This window comes from Trichosurus vulpecula, chromosome 2 (genome assembly GCF_011100635.1).
Source record: "Trichosurus vulpecula isolate mTriVul1 chromosome 2, mTriVul1.pri, whole genome shotgun sequence".
NCBI classification, from domain to species: Eukaryota; Metazoa; Chordata; class Mammalia; order Diprotodontia; family Phalangeridae; genus Trichosurus; species Trichosurus vulpecula.
Window position 1 is genome coordinate 82,326,682 of NC_050574.1, and position 15,307 is coordinate 82,341,988.

Here is a 15,307-nt window from a genome sequence, read left to right on the forward strand (position 1 = left end):
TCAGGTCTTACTGATTAAAGTACTCTGATGCCCCAACATGGCATCCAGGTGACCTTCTGCTCACAGTCTATGCTGGTGAAGTGCAAGCTCTGGATGTTTCTACCACACTGCAAAGTACTATTCCAAAAAAAAATTCTGTCTGCTTTCTCAGGATCAACTTAGCCAAGTATGAAGAGGTTTGTAACCAATTTGGCCACCTGGTTATATGTTCTTTGGCTATGATAACCTATGAAACAAAGGGGAAAAATGGTCTATTTGTTTCTGCAGTGATGTTGGCAGACTGGCAGAAAAGGGGAGCAGAAAATGCTAAGTCTTGTCCAATTACCAAGCAAATACACTACTGGAATAACTGAATCATATGAGTCTTGACACTCTTGATGGGTTATAATATATCCTTAATTTGTAAAGATGGGACAACACAACTGGAAGATTGAAACTCCCACTTCTCTGAAGCAAGCCTAACATTTATGGATAAGAAGCAAGCCTAACATTTATGGATAAAACATCCGTTAGTCAAACATCATAGAGTGGAGGAAGGCAATCCTCATCTGGAGATATCGTATAGGGGCCAAGTCAGAATTAGGAAATAAAAAGCCAATCTAGTTTAGCACCAGGGTGTTTGCAAAATTGACTCATCCAAGAGGAGAAAAATGGAAAATGGGGTAGGGGAAGAAATTCAGGTTTTGGGGGAAGGGTGAACAGTCTCAATCAGCATATTAGGAAGTTGCCTGGTTTATCCTGTCTCCCCAAAGTTCTGGTCCTTTTATGATGACTACTAGTATTCACCCTCACCCTGGCATAATCAGGGATAGGGTGTATCTATGCTCCCCTCAGATCACTGAGGCATTCAGGAACTATTTCTATCAGGGGTGTCCATTTTACTTCAGTGGATGGCACTCCTCTGGGCTAGACCTGACAAGACTAAAGACAGAATCATAGAATTTCAGATATGGAAAAGACTCCAGTTACCAACCAGTCCAAATTATACCTACCTGACAAAGAATCCACTCTGTAACATATCTGACATGTAGTCATCCAGCCTCCGAAGACCTCCCATTTTGTTGAACCTACTGCTTCCCAGGGTAGCTGGCCCTTTCAATTCCTGATCAGCTCTTGTTGATGAGCTTTTCTTTCCATTGAGCTTAAATTCACCTTGTTGCAATTTCCACTCAATATTCTTAATTTTGCCTTCTTGAGATAAGAACAAATCTAGTCTTCTGCATGACAACCCTTCCCATCCTAGAAGACCACTATCATATCCATCCAGTCAGCCTTCCTGACTTCAGACTAAAACATCACCAGTTCTTGAACTGATCCTTTTAAGGCATGACCTCTAAACCCTCCACTGTCATGGTTGCCTTTCTCTGGACACTCCAGTACTTTCTAGGAATGGATGCACAAATGAACCCTGTCTGACTAGGGCAGAGTACACAAGACTATGGTCTTCTTTATTCCTGGATGCTATGCCTCTCAATTCAGTTTAAGATTACACTAACTTTCTTGGCTGCTGTATGAGACCATTGACTCATTGCACTTGAACTTGCAATTCTATAAAATCCCCAGACCTTTTTCGGATGAACTGCTAACTTTGCCTGCTCCATCTTGTACTTGTAGAGTTGGTTTTTTGAACCCAAAGGTAGGATTTTGTGTTTATGCCTATTAAATTTCATTTTATTTGATTTGGTCCAATGTTCTAACCTGTCGGGATATTTTGAAATCTTGATAGAAGGACCAAGCTCCCAGAGGAGACATGAGGTAAAGGGACCAAGAGCACAGGGAGAGGACTAAGCCTTATCAAGGAAATGGCCCACCTATTCCTCAGACTGAAGCAAATGAAAGAATGGAGGATAATATTGAAAAGATAGTGCAAAAGAGGTGCAAAACTGAGAATAAGGAGTTCAGGACAGATGAGAGGGAAGAGAGAAGAGGAAGTGGTGTAGGTAATCTGAGGAGAAAAGTAAGGCTTCAAAACAGATACTTTAAGGAATATAATAGAGAATCGGGAAGATTAAAAGGATCATTGTGAAGTAATGAGGACCCATTTGATATTAGATTAAAAACTTGTAGTAGAATCAGTAGGGTTGATTTTGTTGTTCAGTCATATTTGACTTTTCATGACCCCACTTGGGAGTTTCTTGGCAGAGATAATGGAGTTCCCTCTCCAGCTCCTTTTACAAATGAGGAAACCGAGGTAAACAGAGTTAAGTGATTTGCCCAGGGTCACACAGCTAGTGTCTGAGGCCAGATTTGAATTCATGAAGATGAGTCTTCTTGACTCCAGGCCTGGCACACTATCCACTGTGCCACTTAGCGATACAAAGTAGCGAAGAAAGAACAATATTAGGGAGTTACCCAGAGTTGAAGTTTGGCATAAGATGAACAGTAATAGAGCAAAGAGACAATGTATTCATTCAGTGGTAGAAGACAGTGTAAAATTGAACTGATTTAATTATCTGGCTGAGATTTTGAAGGAAAAAAATGTGAAAACAGGGGGTGAGACCTGGGAAAGCAGGAAGAGATGGAGCAAATAGATGTTGCCGTGAGGACAGAGGATAGGTATGGGGGGTTGTGGTGGGGGATGAAGCACAGGGAGAGAAAAGAGGTTGTGGTTAGAGAGGGGTTTCAGAGTTCTGAATGATAGAGGTGGACCGCTTCTGGGTAATGAGATCAAGGACATTACCATCCCTATGTATGTCTGAGGGGGGGTCAAGGTAGATACATGGATACATTCCTTTCCCCATCCCTTTACTTATCCTATTTCTTTTAAATAAAGTATTCTAGAGCCATATTCGAGTATGAGGTATCATCACACCAAAATTCAGTAATAACCCATAAGGTCAAAAGTGATTTCTTCCATTGGAAACTAGTTTATCTTACTCATGTAGTACATGGTCTGAAGCAATTATCCCAGCTCCTACTCTAACAAGTTAGGTTCCCAGAGAGCAACTGCTAACATTCCTTCAGGGCACTAAGAGTAGTTTTGAGGTTTTGAAGGGTTTGTCTAGTGCTATAGGGTTTATACCTAAGGCTCACTGGTGTGCTTCCTACCATCGTTGTCAGTTGATATCAGTTAATCAGCCATACTTAGGTTTTAGAAAGGAGTATTTACTAAACTGGCAAGAATAGTTCTTGCCATTTCCTTCCAAATAGTTACAAAAATTCATACACTATCTGAAAATAAGTCTACCAAAGCACACAAAATACTTATATAGATTGAATTAAAAATACTCCTTAAAGAATTAAAGAACTATTTAAATGTCTGGGGGGATATTCAGTGCTCTTGGCTAGGTCAATATAAAAATGACAATCTGTACCGCCAAAATTAATTTACAATTTTAATGCTTTATCAAGCAAAGTATCAAAAGGATGCTTTATAAAACTTGATAAATAGCAAAATTCATTTTGAAAAATAAAATCTAGGATATCAAAGGAAATAAAAAAGGGATAAAAGGGAAATAGCCCTTTCAAACTTTATTTTATAAAGCAACAATCATTAAAACCATTTAGTACCAGTTAAAAAAAGAGAGGTAGATCAGTGGAACAGTCTAGACAAAGAAGAATTAGAAACAATGGGACTCAAAAACCCAGTGCCAAATTAATCAAAAAGCATAAATTACTTAAAATAATTCCCTATTGATAAAAACTTAAGGAAAAACTATAAAGCAATCTGGTGGAAATTAGGCTTGGACCAATATCTCCCACCACATTCCACAATACATTCTAAATGGATATGTGACCTTAATATTAAAGATCATTTAATTTAAAAAAAAATTAAAAGAGGAGCAGGTCATTATAGTATGAAGGCAGAATTCATGATTTCAAAGAAAATCATGGATATGCCTGAATGGTTCAGAACCGAAGGATATAAGGAATTCTGTAAGTAGAAGGCAGAAGAATTAAAGCATTTATTCAAGCTCCAAAGTAGCAGACCCATGAATCAGCGTCCCCAATTCGATATCCAGAGCAAAAGCTTCCAGGCCCAATAAGTCCACCTCACAAGAGTAACCAGGAGGTTACAGAAAAACATGATGACATTAAACCAAATCATATTCGTGCTTCCCCCCTCTGGTAAGAAGATTACCCACTGGTCTCAAGCCCTTGCTCAGCACTCTCTGGTCCGCACACACGGGTCAGCCCTGTTACCAGCAATGCCTGCTGCTTCAGCTCCTTTGGCTTCGGCTTCAGCTTCAGCTTTGGCTGTCACTGTTGCTCTCGCTGCCACTGGCTCCCGATGCGTCTCAATCTCCAAGCAGTGTTCTCTCCTTTTATACAGCTTCAGACGTCATTAAGCGTTGTCTGAGCAACCAGAACTTAAGCTCCTATGATTCGCTCTAGTCTTAGTGCCTCCCTTTAGGACCCTGGGAGCTTCACACCCACATCAGCTTAGCGCCTAGTAATTAGGAGTTTGGGGCAAACTTAGGAGCAAAGATCTAATCAGACCTTCTTAGCTGCCCCCCCCCCACCACTCCCTTAGTAGGCCCCACGGAGGGGGGGGGGGCACCTTAAACCTATTCAAATGGGTGGGAAAGAGCTTCTCACGTACTGATTGCCTGAACAGTCATCTACCTCTCACAACTATGGGTAGAAAATTGGTTTTCTCAAAATTATACACAGACACACACAGACAAACACATACATTTTCAATCACAAGAAATCTGCTTTCTTTCTCCTTCAAAACCTCCCACCTTCAATTGAGAAGGAAAGAAAAACAAAACATCTGTTATAAACATATCTAGCCAAGCAAAACAAATGTCTATATGGGCCACATCCAAAAAATTATGTCTTATTCTGCACTTTTAGTTCTTCAACTATCTATCAGAAGGTGGGAATCAAGTTTCATTATTAGCCCTCTGAAATTATGGTTGGTCATTATTCTGATCAAAGTCCCTAATTCTTTCAAAGTTCTTTGTCTTTACACATTGTCATTGTATAAATTGTTTTCCTTGTTCTGTTTGCTTCACTCTGCATCAGTTCATATAAATCTTCTCAGGTTTCTTTAAAACTATCCCCTTCATCATTTCTTATATTATACTAGCATTCCATCATATTTATATAACATAGCTTGTACAACCATTCTTCAACTTACGGACACACTCCAAGATTCACATTCTTTGTCACCTCGCCAAGAGTTACAAATATTTTTGTATATTCTCAGAGTTTATTTTGTTTAGGACTAAATCCTTCCTTAATCTACTCTTATTCTAATTCTCCCTTCTCTCCTTTTGCTACTATTTCCGTGTTGAGTAACATGTATTTCTGTACCCAAATCCATGTGCGTGTGTTTGTGGGGGTATTCTTCCCTTTTTGACCAGTTCATTTGAGAGTGAAATTTGTGTGATAGCCACTTCCCCCTTTGTCCCCTCCTTGTTTACCTTCATACACTGATTATGTGAGATAATTTCCCCTATTTTTCTCTTCCCCACCTCCCAATAAGTTCCTTTTCTCCTCTCTTCCCATTCTCCTCTTAAGATCATTAAGACAAAACCACTCCTTAGCCTTATCTAATTAGGCTTTATCTATGACTGTACCGGTAAGGCAAGATTCATGACCTTGAGGATGACCAGGAACATGTCTGTATGGTTTGGAATTGCAAAGTATGAAAAACTCTAGGTAGGAGGCAAAGGAAGTATAACATTTATTTAGACACCAACCAAGACCAATGACTCCAATTCGACATAGCAGTAATTATATTCCAAAACCAATAAGCCCACCTCAATGTAGCAACAAGGAAATTATAATACAGTATTATAGCAAGGAACCAAATCATCCTGTAACTTCCCCCCCCCTGCTAATGCCTTCTCATAAACGATCCTCATGAATCCTAACTGTCTACTTGCCTGCATCCTCTCCCATAGTTCTGAAAGCCCTTGCAGTTCTCAGAGTCCTTGAAGTCTCCTGGATTCTCAGTTCTCTGATATCTCAATGCTGTAGATTCTCAGCTCTTTGATCTCCGCTACTCTTTGGTCTACACTCTCTACTCTGCAGTTCCTCTTGACACTGGCTCTCTCTCAATATCTGCTGCTTCAATGTCTTCTTGATGTTTGCTTCTCAATTCTGCTGCTCTCAGTTCTGCTGCTCTCAGTTTTGCTTCCCAATTCTTCTCAATTCTGGGCTCTCTTTATATACAGTCCCAGCTGGCATCTGATTGGGTAGAACTTAGCGAACATGCAATTGGCTCTGGCCTTAGCACCTCTCCATAGGGCCCTGAGGGTTTCACACCTCTAGTGACCTAAATAGCAAAAGGGTGTGGGCCTGGGGCCTCACACCTAGTAAGTAAGGGGTGTATGCCTGTCTACAATCAAGCCTCTCCTAGTCAAATTTCCCTTAACTGGCTCCACTTGAGAAACTTCCCTTAACTAGCTCTGCCTGAGGCCTATTGAATGGATGGGGAAAGATCTTTAATCACACTATCACCACTATGACTCATGATGATCATAGGTTTAGAAGGGACATGTGAAATCTTTCTACATGTGAATGTATAATGTTATTTAGTACCTTATTGTTGTTTATTCATGCTTACATTTTTATGTTTCTCTTAACTCCTGTGTTTCCATTTCAAAGTTTCTATGTAGCTTTGGTTTTTTCATTAAGAATATGTGGAAGTCCTCTATTTTGTTAAAGGTCTATTATTTCCTTGTAGAATTAAACTTAATTTTGCTGGGTAAATTATTCTTGGTTGTAAGCCAATGTCCTCTGTGTTCTAAAATACCTTATTTCAAGCTCTTTGTTTTATAGTGGTGGCTGCTAAATCACTTATGATTCTGACTGTGGCTCCTTGGCATTTGAGTTCCTTCTGTCTGCTCAAAGTATTTTTTTCTTTAACTTAGAATCTCTCAATTTTAGCTATAATCTATCTGGGAGTTTTTATTTTGGAGTTTCTTTCAGGAAGTGACTGGTGGATTCTTTATATTTCCACCGTTGCCCTCCAGTTCTGAGAAGTCTGGGCAGTTTTAAGATTTCTTAAAATATTGTGTTTAGGCTCTCTCTTTTAATTTTTTTTGTCTTGGTATCTAGGTGGTCCTGGGAAGCTAGGTGGCACAGTAGATAGAATTCTGGGCCTAGAGCCAGGAAGAACTGAGTTCAAATCTTGCCTCAGATACTTGCTAACTATGTAATCCTGGGCAAGTCACTGAACTCTGTTTGCCTCAGTTCCTCATCTGTAAAATGAGCTGAGAAGAAAATGGCAAACTACTCCAATATCTTTGCTAAGAAAACCCCAAATGTAGTCACAAAGAGTCAGACATGACTGAAATGACTGTACAACAACAAATTTAGTGCTCTAAATCACTATTGATTAGAGAAATGCATATTAAAACAACTCTGAGGTACCATACCACACCTATCAGATTGGCTAACATAACACAAAAGGAAAATGATAAATGTTGGAGACGATGTGGGAAAATTGGAACACTAATGCACTGTTGGTGGAATTGTGAACTGATCCAACCATTCTGGAGAGCAATTTGGAAGAAAGGGCTATAAAACTGTGCATACCCTTTCATCCAGCAATACCACTGCTAGATCTGTATCCCAAAGAGATCATAAAAAAGGGAAAAGGACCCACATGTACAAAAATATTTGTAGCATCTCTTTTTGTGGTGGCAAAGAGTTGGAAATTGAGGGGATGCCCATCAATTGAGGAATGACTGGACAAGTTGTGGTATATGAATGTAATGGAATAATATTGTGCTATAAAAAATGATGAGCAGGATTTTAGAAAAATCTGAAAAGACTCATATGAACTGATGCTGAGTGAAGTGAGCAAAACCAGGAGAATATTGTACATAGTAACAGCAACACTACGTGATAATCAACTTTAATAGACTTGGCTCTTCTCAGAAATATGATGATCCAAGACAACTCCGAAAGACTCATGATGGAAAATGCTGTTCACATCCAGAGAAAGAACTGTGGAGTCTAAATGCAGATCAAAGCAGACTATTTTCACTTTTTTGCTTTCTCGTTTTTCCCTTTTGTTCTGATTCTTCTTTCACAACATGACTAATGTAGAAATATGTTTAATATGATCATACACATATAGTCTATATCAGATTGCTTGCCATCTTGGGGAGAAGGTGAAAAATAGCATGTTTTGGTCTGCAAACTCCATCAGTTCTTTCTCTGGAAGTGGATAGAATTTTTCATCATGAGGGAAGGAGAAAAAAAATTGAAACAAAATCTTATGAAGAATGTTGAAAACTGCCTTTAATATGTAATTGGAGAGGTAGCTAGGTGGCACAGTGAATAGAGCACGGGCCCTGGAGTCAGGAGGACCTGAGTTTAAATCCAGCCTCAGACACTTGACATTTACTAGCTGTATAACCTTGGGAAAGTCACTTAACCCCAATTGCCTTGCCTTCTACCCTCCAAAACAAAACAAAACAAAAATATAACTGGAAAAAAATTAAAATACTATTAAGTGGGGGAAAAGACAAATTTAGGTAGTCCAACGATTCTTAAAATTTTTTGTCCTCCATCTGTTTTCTAAGTAATTTGCTTTGCTATGAGATGACTTACATATTCTTCTATCTTCAAGTCTTTTGATTTTTAAAAAAAATATTTCTTGTCTAATGGACAAGAAATATTCTTAGTGTTTGTTGCCTGGGCAAGGTTTTGTACCTCTTATGCTAAGCTGTTAATTCTCTTTCCAATTTTTTTCCATATCTCTAATTTTTCTTTCTATAGCCCCCTAACTTATTTATTCTTTTTTGAATTTTTTTCAATTATATGTAAAAACAATTTTTAACATTAATTTAAAAGCTTTTTTAGTTCCAAATTCTCTCTTTCGCTCTCACCTCCCTCCATTCCTGAAACAGCAAGCAATTTAATATAGGTTATACAAATGCAATCATGCAAGACATATTTCTATATTAGTCATGTTGTGAAAGTAAACACAGACCAAAAAAACATAAAAAATAAAGAAAGCGAAAATAGTATACTTTGATCTGTATTCAGACTCCATCAGTTCTTTCTCTGGAAGTGGATTGAATTTTTCATCTTGAGTCCTTTGGAATTGTCTTTGATCATTGTATTGCTGAGGATAGCTAAGTTATTCACAATTGATCATCATACAATACTGCTGTAACTGTGTCTCCTGGTGCTACTCATTCTACTTTGCATCAGTTCATGTAAGTCTTTCTAGGTTTTTCTGAAATCATTCTGATCATCTTTTCTTATAGCATTCCTTTACAATCATATATCACAACTTTTAAATTCCCCTATTGATGGGCATTCCCTCTATTTTCAATTCTCTGACACCACAAAAAAGAGCTGCTATATATTTTTACAAATAGATCCTTTTCATTTTAAAAAATTTCTTTGGGATGTAGATTTAGTAGTGGTGTTGCTGGGTTGAAGGGAATGGATATTTTTATAGGCTTTTGGGCAAATTGCTCTCCAGAATGGTTGGATCAGGTCACAAATCCACCAACACTGTATTAGTGTCCCAATTTTCCCATATCCTCTCCAACATTTATCAGTTTCCTTCTCTGCCACATTAGCCAATCTGATAAGTGTAAAGTAGTACCTCAGAGTTGTTTCAATTTGCACTTCTCTAATCAATAGTGATTTAAAGCATTTTTTAATATGACTAGAGATGGCTTTGATTTCTTCATCTGAAGACTGCCTGTACATATCCTTTGATTATTTGTCAATTGAGAAATGACTTGTATTATTATAAAATTGACTCAATTCTTTATATATTTGAGAAATGAGGCCTTTATTAGAGATACCTGCTGTAAAATCTCCCCCCACCCCTTTCCCCAGCTTTCTGCTTTCTTTCTAATCTTGGCTGCGCTGGTTTTGTTTGTGCAAAAACTTTTTAATGTAATATAATCAAAATCATCAATTTTTACAAATTGTAATGCTCTCTATCTCTTATTTGGTCTTAAATTTTTCCCATCTCCATAGATCTGACAAATAAACTATTCCATGCTTTCCTAATTTTCTTATGATATCACCCTTTATGTCTAAATCATGTACTCATTTGGTCCTTATTTTAGTATACAGTATGAGATGTTGGTCTATACCTAGTTTCTGCCAAACTGTTTTCCAATTTTCCCAGCAGTTTTTGTCAAATAGTGAGTTTTTACCCCAAAATCTTGGATCTTTGGGTTTGTCAAATACTAGATTTCTACAGTCATTTACTATGGTGTCTTGTTTACCTAATGTATTTCACTGATCTACCACTCTATTTCTTAGCTAGTACCAGATTGTTTTGATGATTATCACTTTATAATACAGTTTGAGATCTGGTACTGCTAAGCTACTTTCCTTCACATTTTTTTCCCATTAATTCCCTTGATATTCTGGACAGTTTGTTCTTCCAGATGAATATTGTTATTATTTTTTCTAGCTCTATAAAATAATATTTTGGCAGTTTGATTGGTATGGCATAAAATAAGTAAATTAGTTTAGGTAGAATTGTCATTTTTACTATATTGGCTTAGCCTATCCATGAGCAATGAATGTTTTTCCAATTAGTCATATATTATTTTTATTTGTGTGAAATGTGTTTTGTAATTGTGGTCATATAGTTCCTGGTTTGTCTTACCAGGTATACTTCCAAGTATTTATATTGTCTACAGTTATTTTAAATGGAATCTCTCTTTCTATCTCTTGCTGTTGAACTTTGTGGGTAATATATAGAAATGCTAATGATTTCTGTGGGTTTATTTTATATTCTGCAACTTTGCTAAAATTGTTAATTATTTCAAATAGTTTTTTAATTGATTCTCTAGGATTCTCTAAGTATACCATCGTATCATCTGCAAAGAGAGATAGTTTTGTTTCCTAATTGCCTATTCTAATTTTTTCAATTTTGTTTTCTTCTCTTATTGCTGTAGCTAGCATTTCCAGTACAATACTGAATAATAGAGGTGATAATTGGCATCCTTGCTTCACCAGAGATCTTATTGGGGAGGCTTCTAGCTTATCCCCATTACAGATAATGCTTGCTGATGGTTTCAGATAAATATTATTTATCATTTTAAGGTATTCTCCATTTATTCCTAAGTTTTCTAGTGTTTTTAATAGGTATGGGTGTTGTATTTTGTCATAAGATTTTTCTGCATCTTTTGAAATAATTATGATTTCTGTTGGTTTTGTTATTGATATGGTCAATTATGCTGGTAGTTTTCCTAATGTTGAACCAACCCTGCATTCCTGGCATAAATCCCTTCTGGTCATAGTGTATGATCTTTGTGATATATTGCTGTAATCTCCTTGCTGGTATCTTATTTAAATCTTTTGCATCAATATTCATTAGAGAAATTGATCTACAATTTTCTTTCTCTGTTTTGGCTCTTTCTGGTTTAGGTACCAGCAGCATATTTGTGTTGTAAATGGAATTTGTGCCATAAAAGGCCTCCTTATTTGCCTATTTTTATTTTTTTCTATTTTAAAATTTTTTCTAAAACTTAAATACATAATAAGAAAAGAAAAAGAAACACATTGTAAACTTAAATATTAAAACTTAAATACAAAATAAGAAAAGAAAAAAATGTCCCGTGTGCAGCAGAATGTAAGAGAAGATTCAAAATATATGGCAATAAATTTCCAATTCAAGAAAGCTTATGTAATAAATACTTTGCATTGTGTTGAGAGCTATCCATCTTTTCTTTGCTTCCTTTAAGTTTTCTATTGTTCTCTGCTGTACACTTTTTCCTTTGTTCTTTTTCCTCCTTCTCCCCAACCCCCCCCCCCAGAAGGCTACAATTAAGCGTGGTTATATTTATATAGAGATATATATGTACACATACATATATACATACACACAGATATAAACATATACTTTCCCTAACAAATTCTACTCCTGAAATTTTGTGGGGGGAAATCTTGAGAGCTTGGAATTTTCTGACCTGCTCTGCCATCTTCCCAGAATCCTCTTATTTGCCTATTTTTCCAAATAGTTTGTATTAGGTCTCATTTCATTTATAAGAAATTTTTAAAAACTTTTGCTTAATCTCTTTGAGGAAATCTACTTGAATTTGTCCCCAAGCTGTGGGTTTTTTTTTGAGGCTTTGCTTGTAGATGTTTGGGATCATTCTCTTCATTAAGTTTTTATCTTGAGCAGTTCTGTCACCATAATAGCTTTTTAGAGTGGGATTCTTTTTTATTTACTTATTCTTCCAGCCTATTTCCCGAGTGTAGATTTCATATTAGGGCTGGGTCCTGTACAGTTATGGAGGGAAGGTATAGGCTGATCCTGTTGCTACTTTTTGGGGGGTATCAAGTGTCGTATTATTCTAGGAGTTCAGTGATAGCTCAAGCTGGGGACCTGTAAGCTTTTGGTGCTATTAAAGAGGTCTGGTACAGGGCAAAGTCTTGATTGTTTCCTCTCTGATCTAAGTTCTGCAATTTCCTGACCTGGGTTTGGGTCTGAGCAACGATTGCTGCTGGTAGACTTAGTACCTACCAGTCAGCTGGGAAGCTTTGCTAATTTGGAGTGTTTCAACTTCACGTTGCTGTTTTGACTGTGATTCCTGCCCTGGGTATTCCTCTACAAGCTTCATCCTGGGCTAGAGGCTGGGATTGATATCATACTCTGTTCCTGGGATGCTGTTGTTGCTTGCTTTAGAACTTCCTCCTTGCATGGTATATAGCTCAGAACCCATGGCTACTGCCTTCTTAGGGACACAATTCCCATCCTCTGTACACACTGGATCTATGAACCAGAACTGAGTAGTGGGTGACAAAGCTGCCAGTTGGCACCTGTTCCCAGACTCTGCATGTGGTGCTCCAATATAGTGTGGTTCTTGGATCTGCTCTTGTTCTGGTTCATGCCCTCTCCCTGAGCACTGGAGGGCTCTATGAGGCTCCAGGCTCTTGGCCAGACCTCCCTCCCCCAATATTTGCAGACCTCTCAATTGGTCTACCTATGCCAACCTGATTTGGAAAAAATGGCAATGGTGATGTGCCATGAATAAAGACTGAAATGCAGTCTTTGCACTGGCTGAGGGAACAGTGAAACCCTTTTCCCCTCCATTAAATCATTATTTATTTATTTAATATTTTTAGTTTTCAGCATTAATTTTCACAAGAGTTTGAATTACAAATTTTCTCCCCATTTCTACCCTCCCCCCACTCCAAGATGGCATATATTCTGATTGCCCCATTCCCCAGTCAGCCCTCCCCTCTGTCACCCCACTCCCCCCCATCCCCCTTTCCCTTACTTTCTTGGAGGGCAAGATAGATTTTTATGCCCCATTGCCTGTATATCTTGTTTCCTAGTTGCGTGCAAAAACTTTTTTTTGAACATCTTCTTTTAAAACTTTGAGTTCCAAATTCTCTCCCCTCTTCCCTCCCCTATTACCCTCCCTAAGAAGGCAAGCAATTCAACATAGGCCACATGTGTATCATTATGCAAAACCCTTCCACAATACTCATGTTGTGAAAGACTAACTGTATTTTGCTCCTTCACATCCTATTCCCCTTTATGCAATTTTCTCTCTTGACCCTGTCCTTTTCAAAAGTGTTTGCTTTTGATTACCTCCTCCCCCTATCTGCCCTCTCTTCTATTGTCCCCCCTTTTTATCTCCTTCCTCCTTCTTTCCTGTGGGGTAAGATGCCCAATTGAGTGTGTATGTTATTCCCTCCTCAGGTCAAATCTGATGAGAGCAAGATTCACTCATTCCCCCTCACTTGCCCCCTCTTCCCTCCCAACAGAACTGATTTTTCTTGCCATTTTTATGTGAGATAATTTACCCCATTCTATCTCTCCCTTTCTCCCTCTCTCAATATATTCCTCTCTCATTCCTTAATTTGATTTTATTTTTTTAGATATCATCCCTTCATATTCAACTCACCCTGTGCCCTCTGTCTATATATATATATATATATATATGTGTGTGTGTGTGTGTGTGTGTGTATGTATATGTATATATATGTATATATGTGTGTGTGTGTGCGTGCGTGTCTGTGTGTGTGTGTATGTATATTCCCCTCAGCTACCCTAATACTGAGGTCTCATGAATTATACATGTCATCTTTCCATGTGGAATGTAAACAAAACAGTTCAACTTTAGTAAGTCCCTTATGATTTCTCTTTCTTGTTTACCTTTTCATGCTTCTCTTGATTCTTGTGTTTGAAAGTCAAATTTTCTATTCAGCTCTGGTCTTTTCACTGAGAAAGCTTGAAAGTCCTCTGTTTTATTGAAAATTCATATTTTGCTTTGGAGCATGACACTCAGTCTTGCTGGGTAGGTGATTCTTAGTTTTAATACTAGCTCTATTGACCTCCAGAATATCATATTCCAAGCCCTTCAATCCCTTAATGTAGAAGCTGCTAGACCTTGTATTATCCTCATTGTGTTTCCACAATACTCAAATTGTTTCTTTCTGGCTGCTTGCAATATTTTCTCCTTGATCTGGGAGCTATGGAATTTGGCGACAATATTCCTAGGAGTTTTCTTTTTGGGATCGTTTTGAAGAGACAATCTGTGGATTCTTTCAATTTCTATTTTACCCTCTGGCTCTAGAATATCAGGGCAGTTCTCCCTGATAATTTCTTGAAGGATGATGTCTAGGCTTTTTTTTTTTTTAATCTTGGCTTTCAGGTAGTCCAATAATTTTTAAATTATCTCTCCTGGATCTATTTTCCAGGCCAGTGGTTTTTCCAATGAGATATTTCACATTGTCTTCCATTTTTTCATTCCTTTGGTTCTGTTTTATAATGCCTTGATTTCTCATAAAGTCACTAGCTTCCACTTGCTCCAATCTAATTTTTAAGCTAGTATTTTCTTCAGTGGTCTTTTGGACCTCCTTTTCCACTTGGCCAATTCTGCCTTTCAAGGTGTTCTTCTCCTCATTGGCTTTTTGGAGCTCTTTTGCCATTTGAGTTAGTCTATTTTTTAAGGTATTGTTTTCTTCAGTATTTTTTTGGGGTCTCCTTTAGCCAGTCATTGACTTGTTTTTCATGGTTTTCTTGCATCCTTCTCATTTCTCTTCCCAATTTTTCCTCTACTTCTCTAACTTGCTTTTCCAAATCCTTTTTGAGCTGTTCCATGGCCTGAGACCAATTCATGTTTTTCTTGGAGACTTTTGATGTAGGCTCTTTAACTTTGTTGACTTGTTCTGGCTGTATGTTTTGGTCTTCTTTGTCACCAAAGAAAGATTCCAAAGTCTGAATCTGAATCTGAGTCCATTTTTGCTGCCTGGTCATGTTCCCAGCCAACCACTTGACCTTTGAGTTTTTCATTAGGGTATTGGACTCAGATCTTAAGCAGGCTCTGCACTCCCACTCTGATCTGCCACTTAATTCCTCCCACCAGGTGGGCCTGGGGCAGGAAGCAACTGCAGCTGTAGTTCT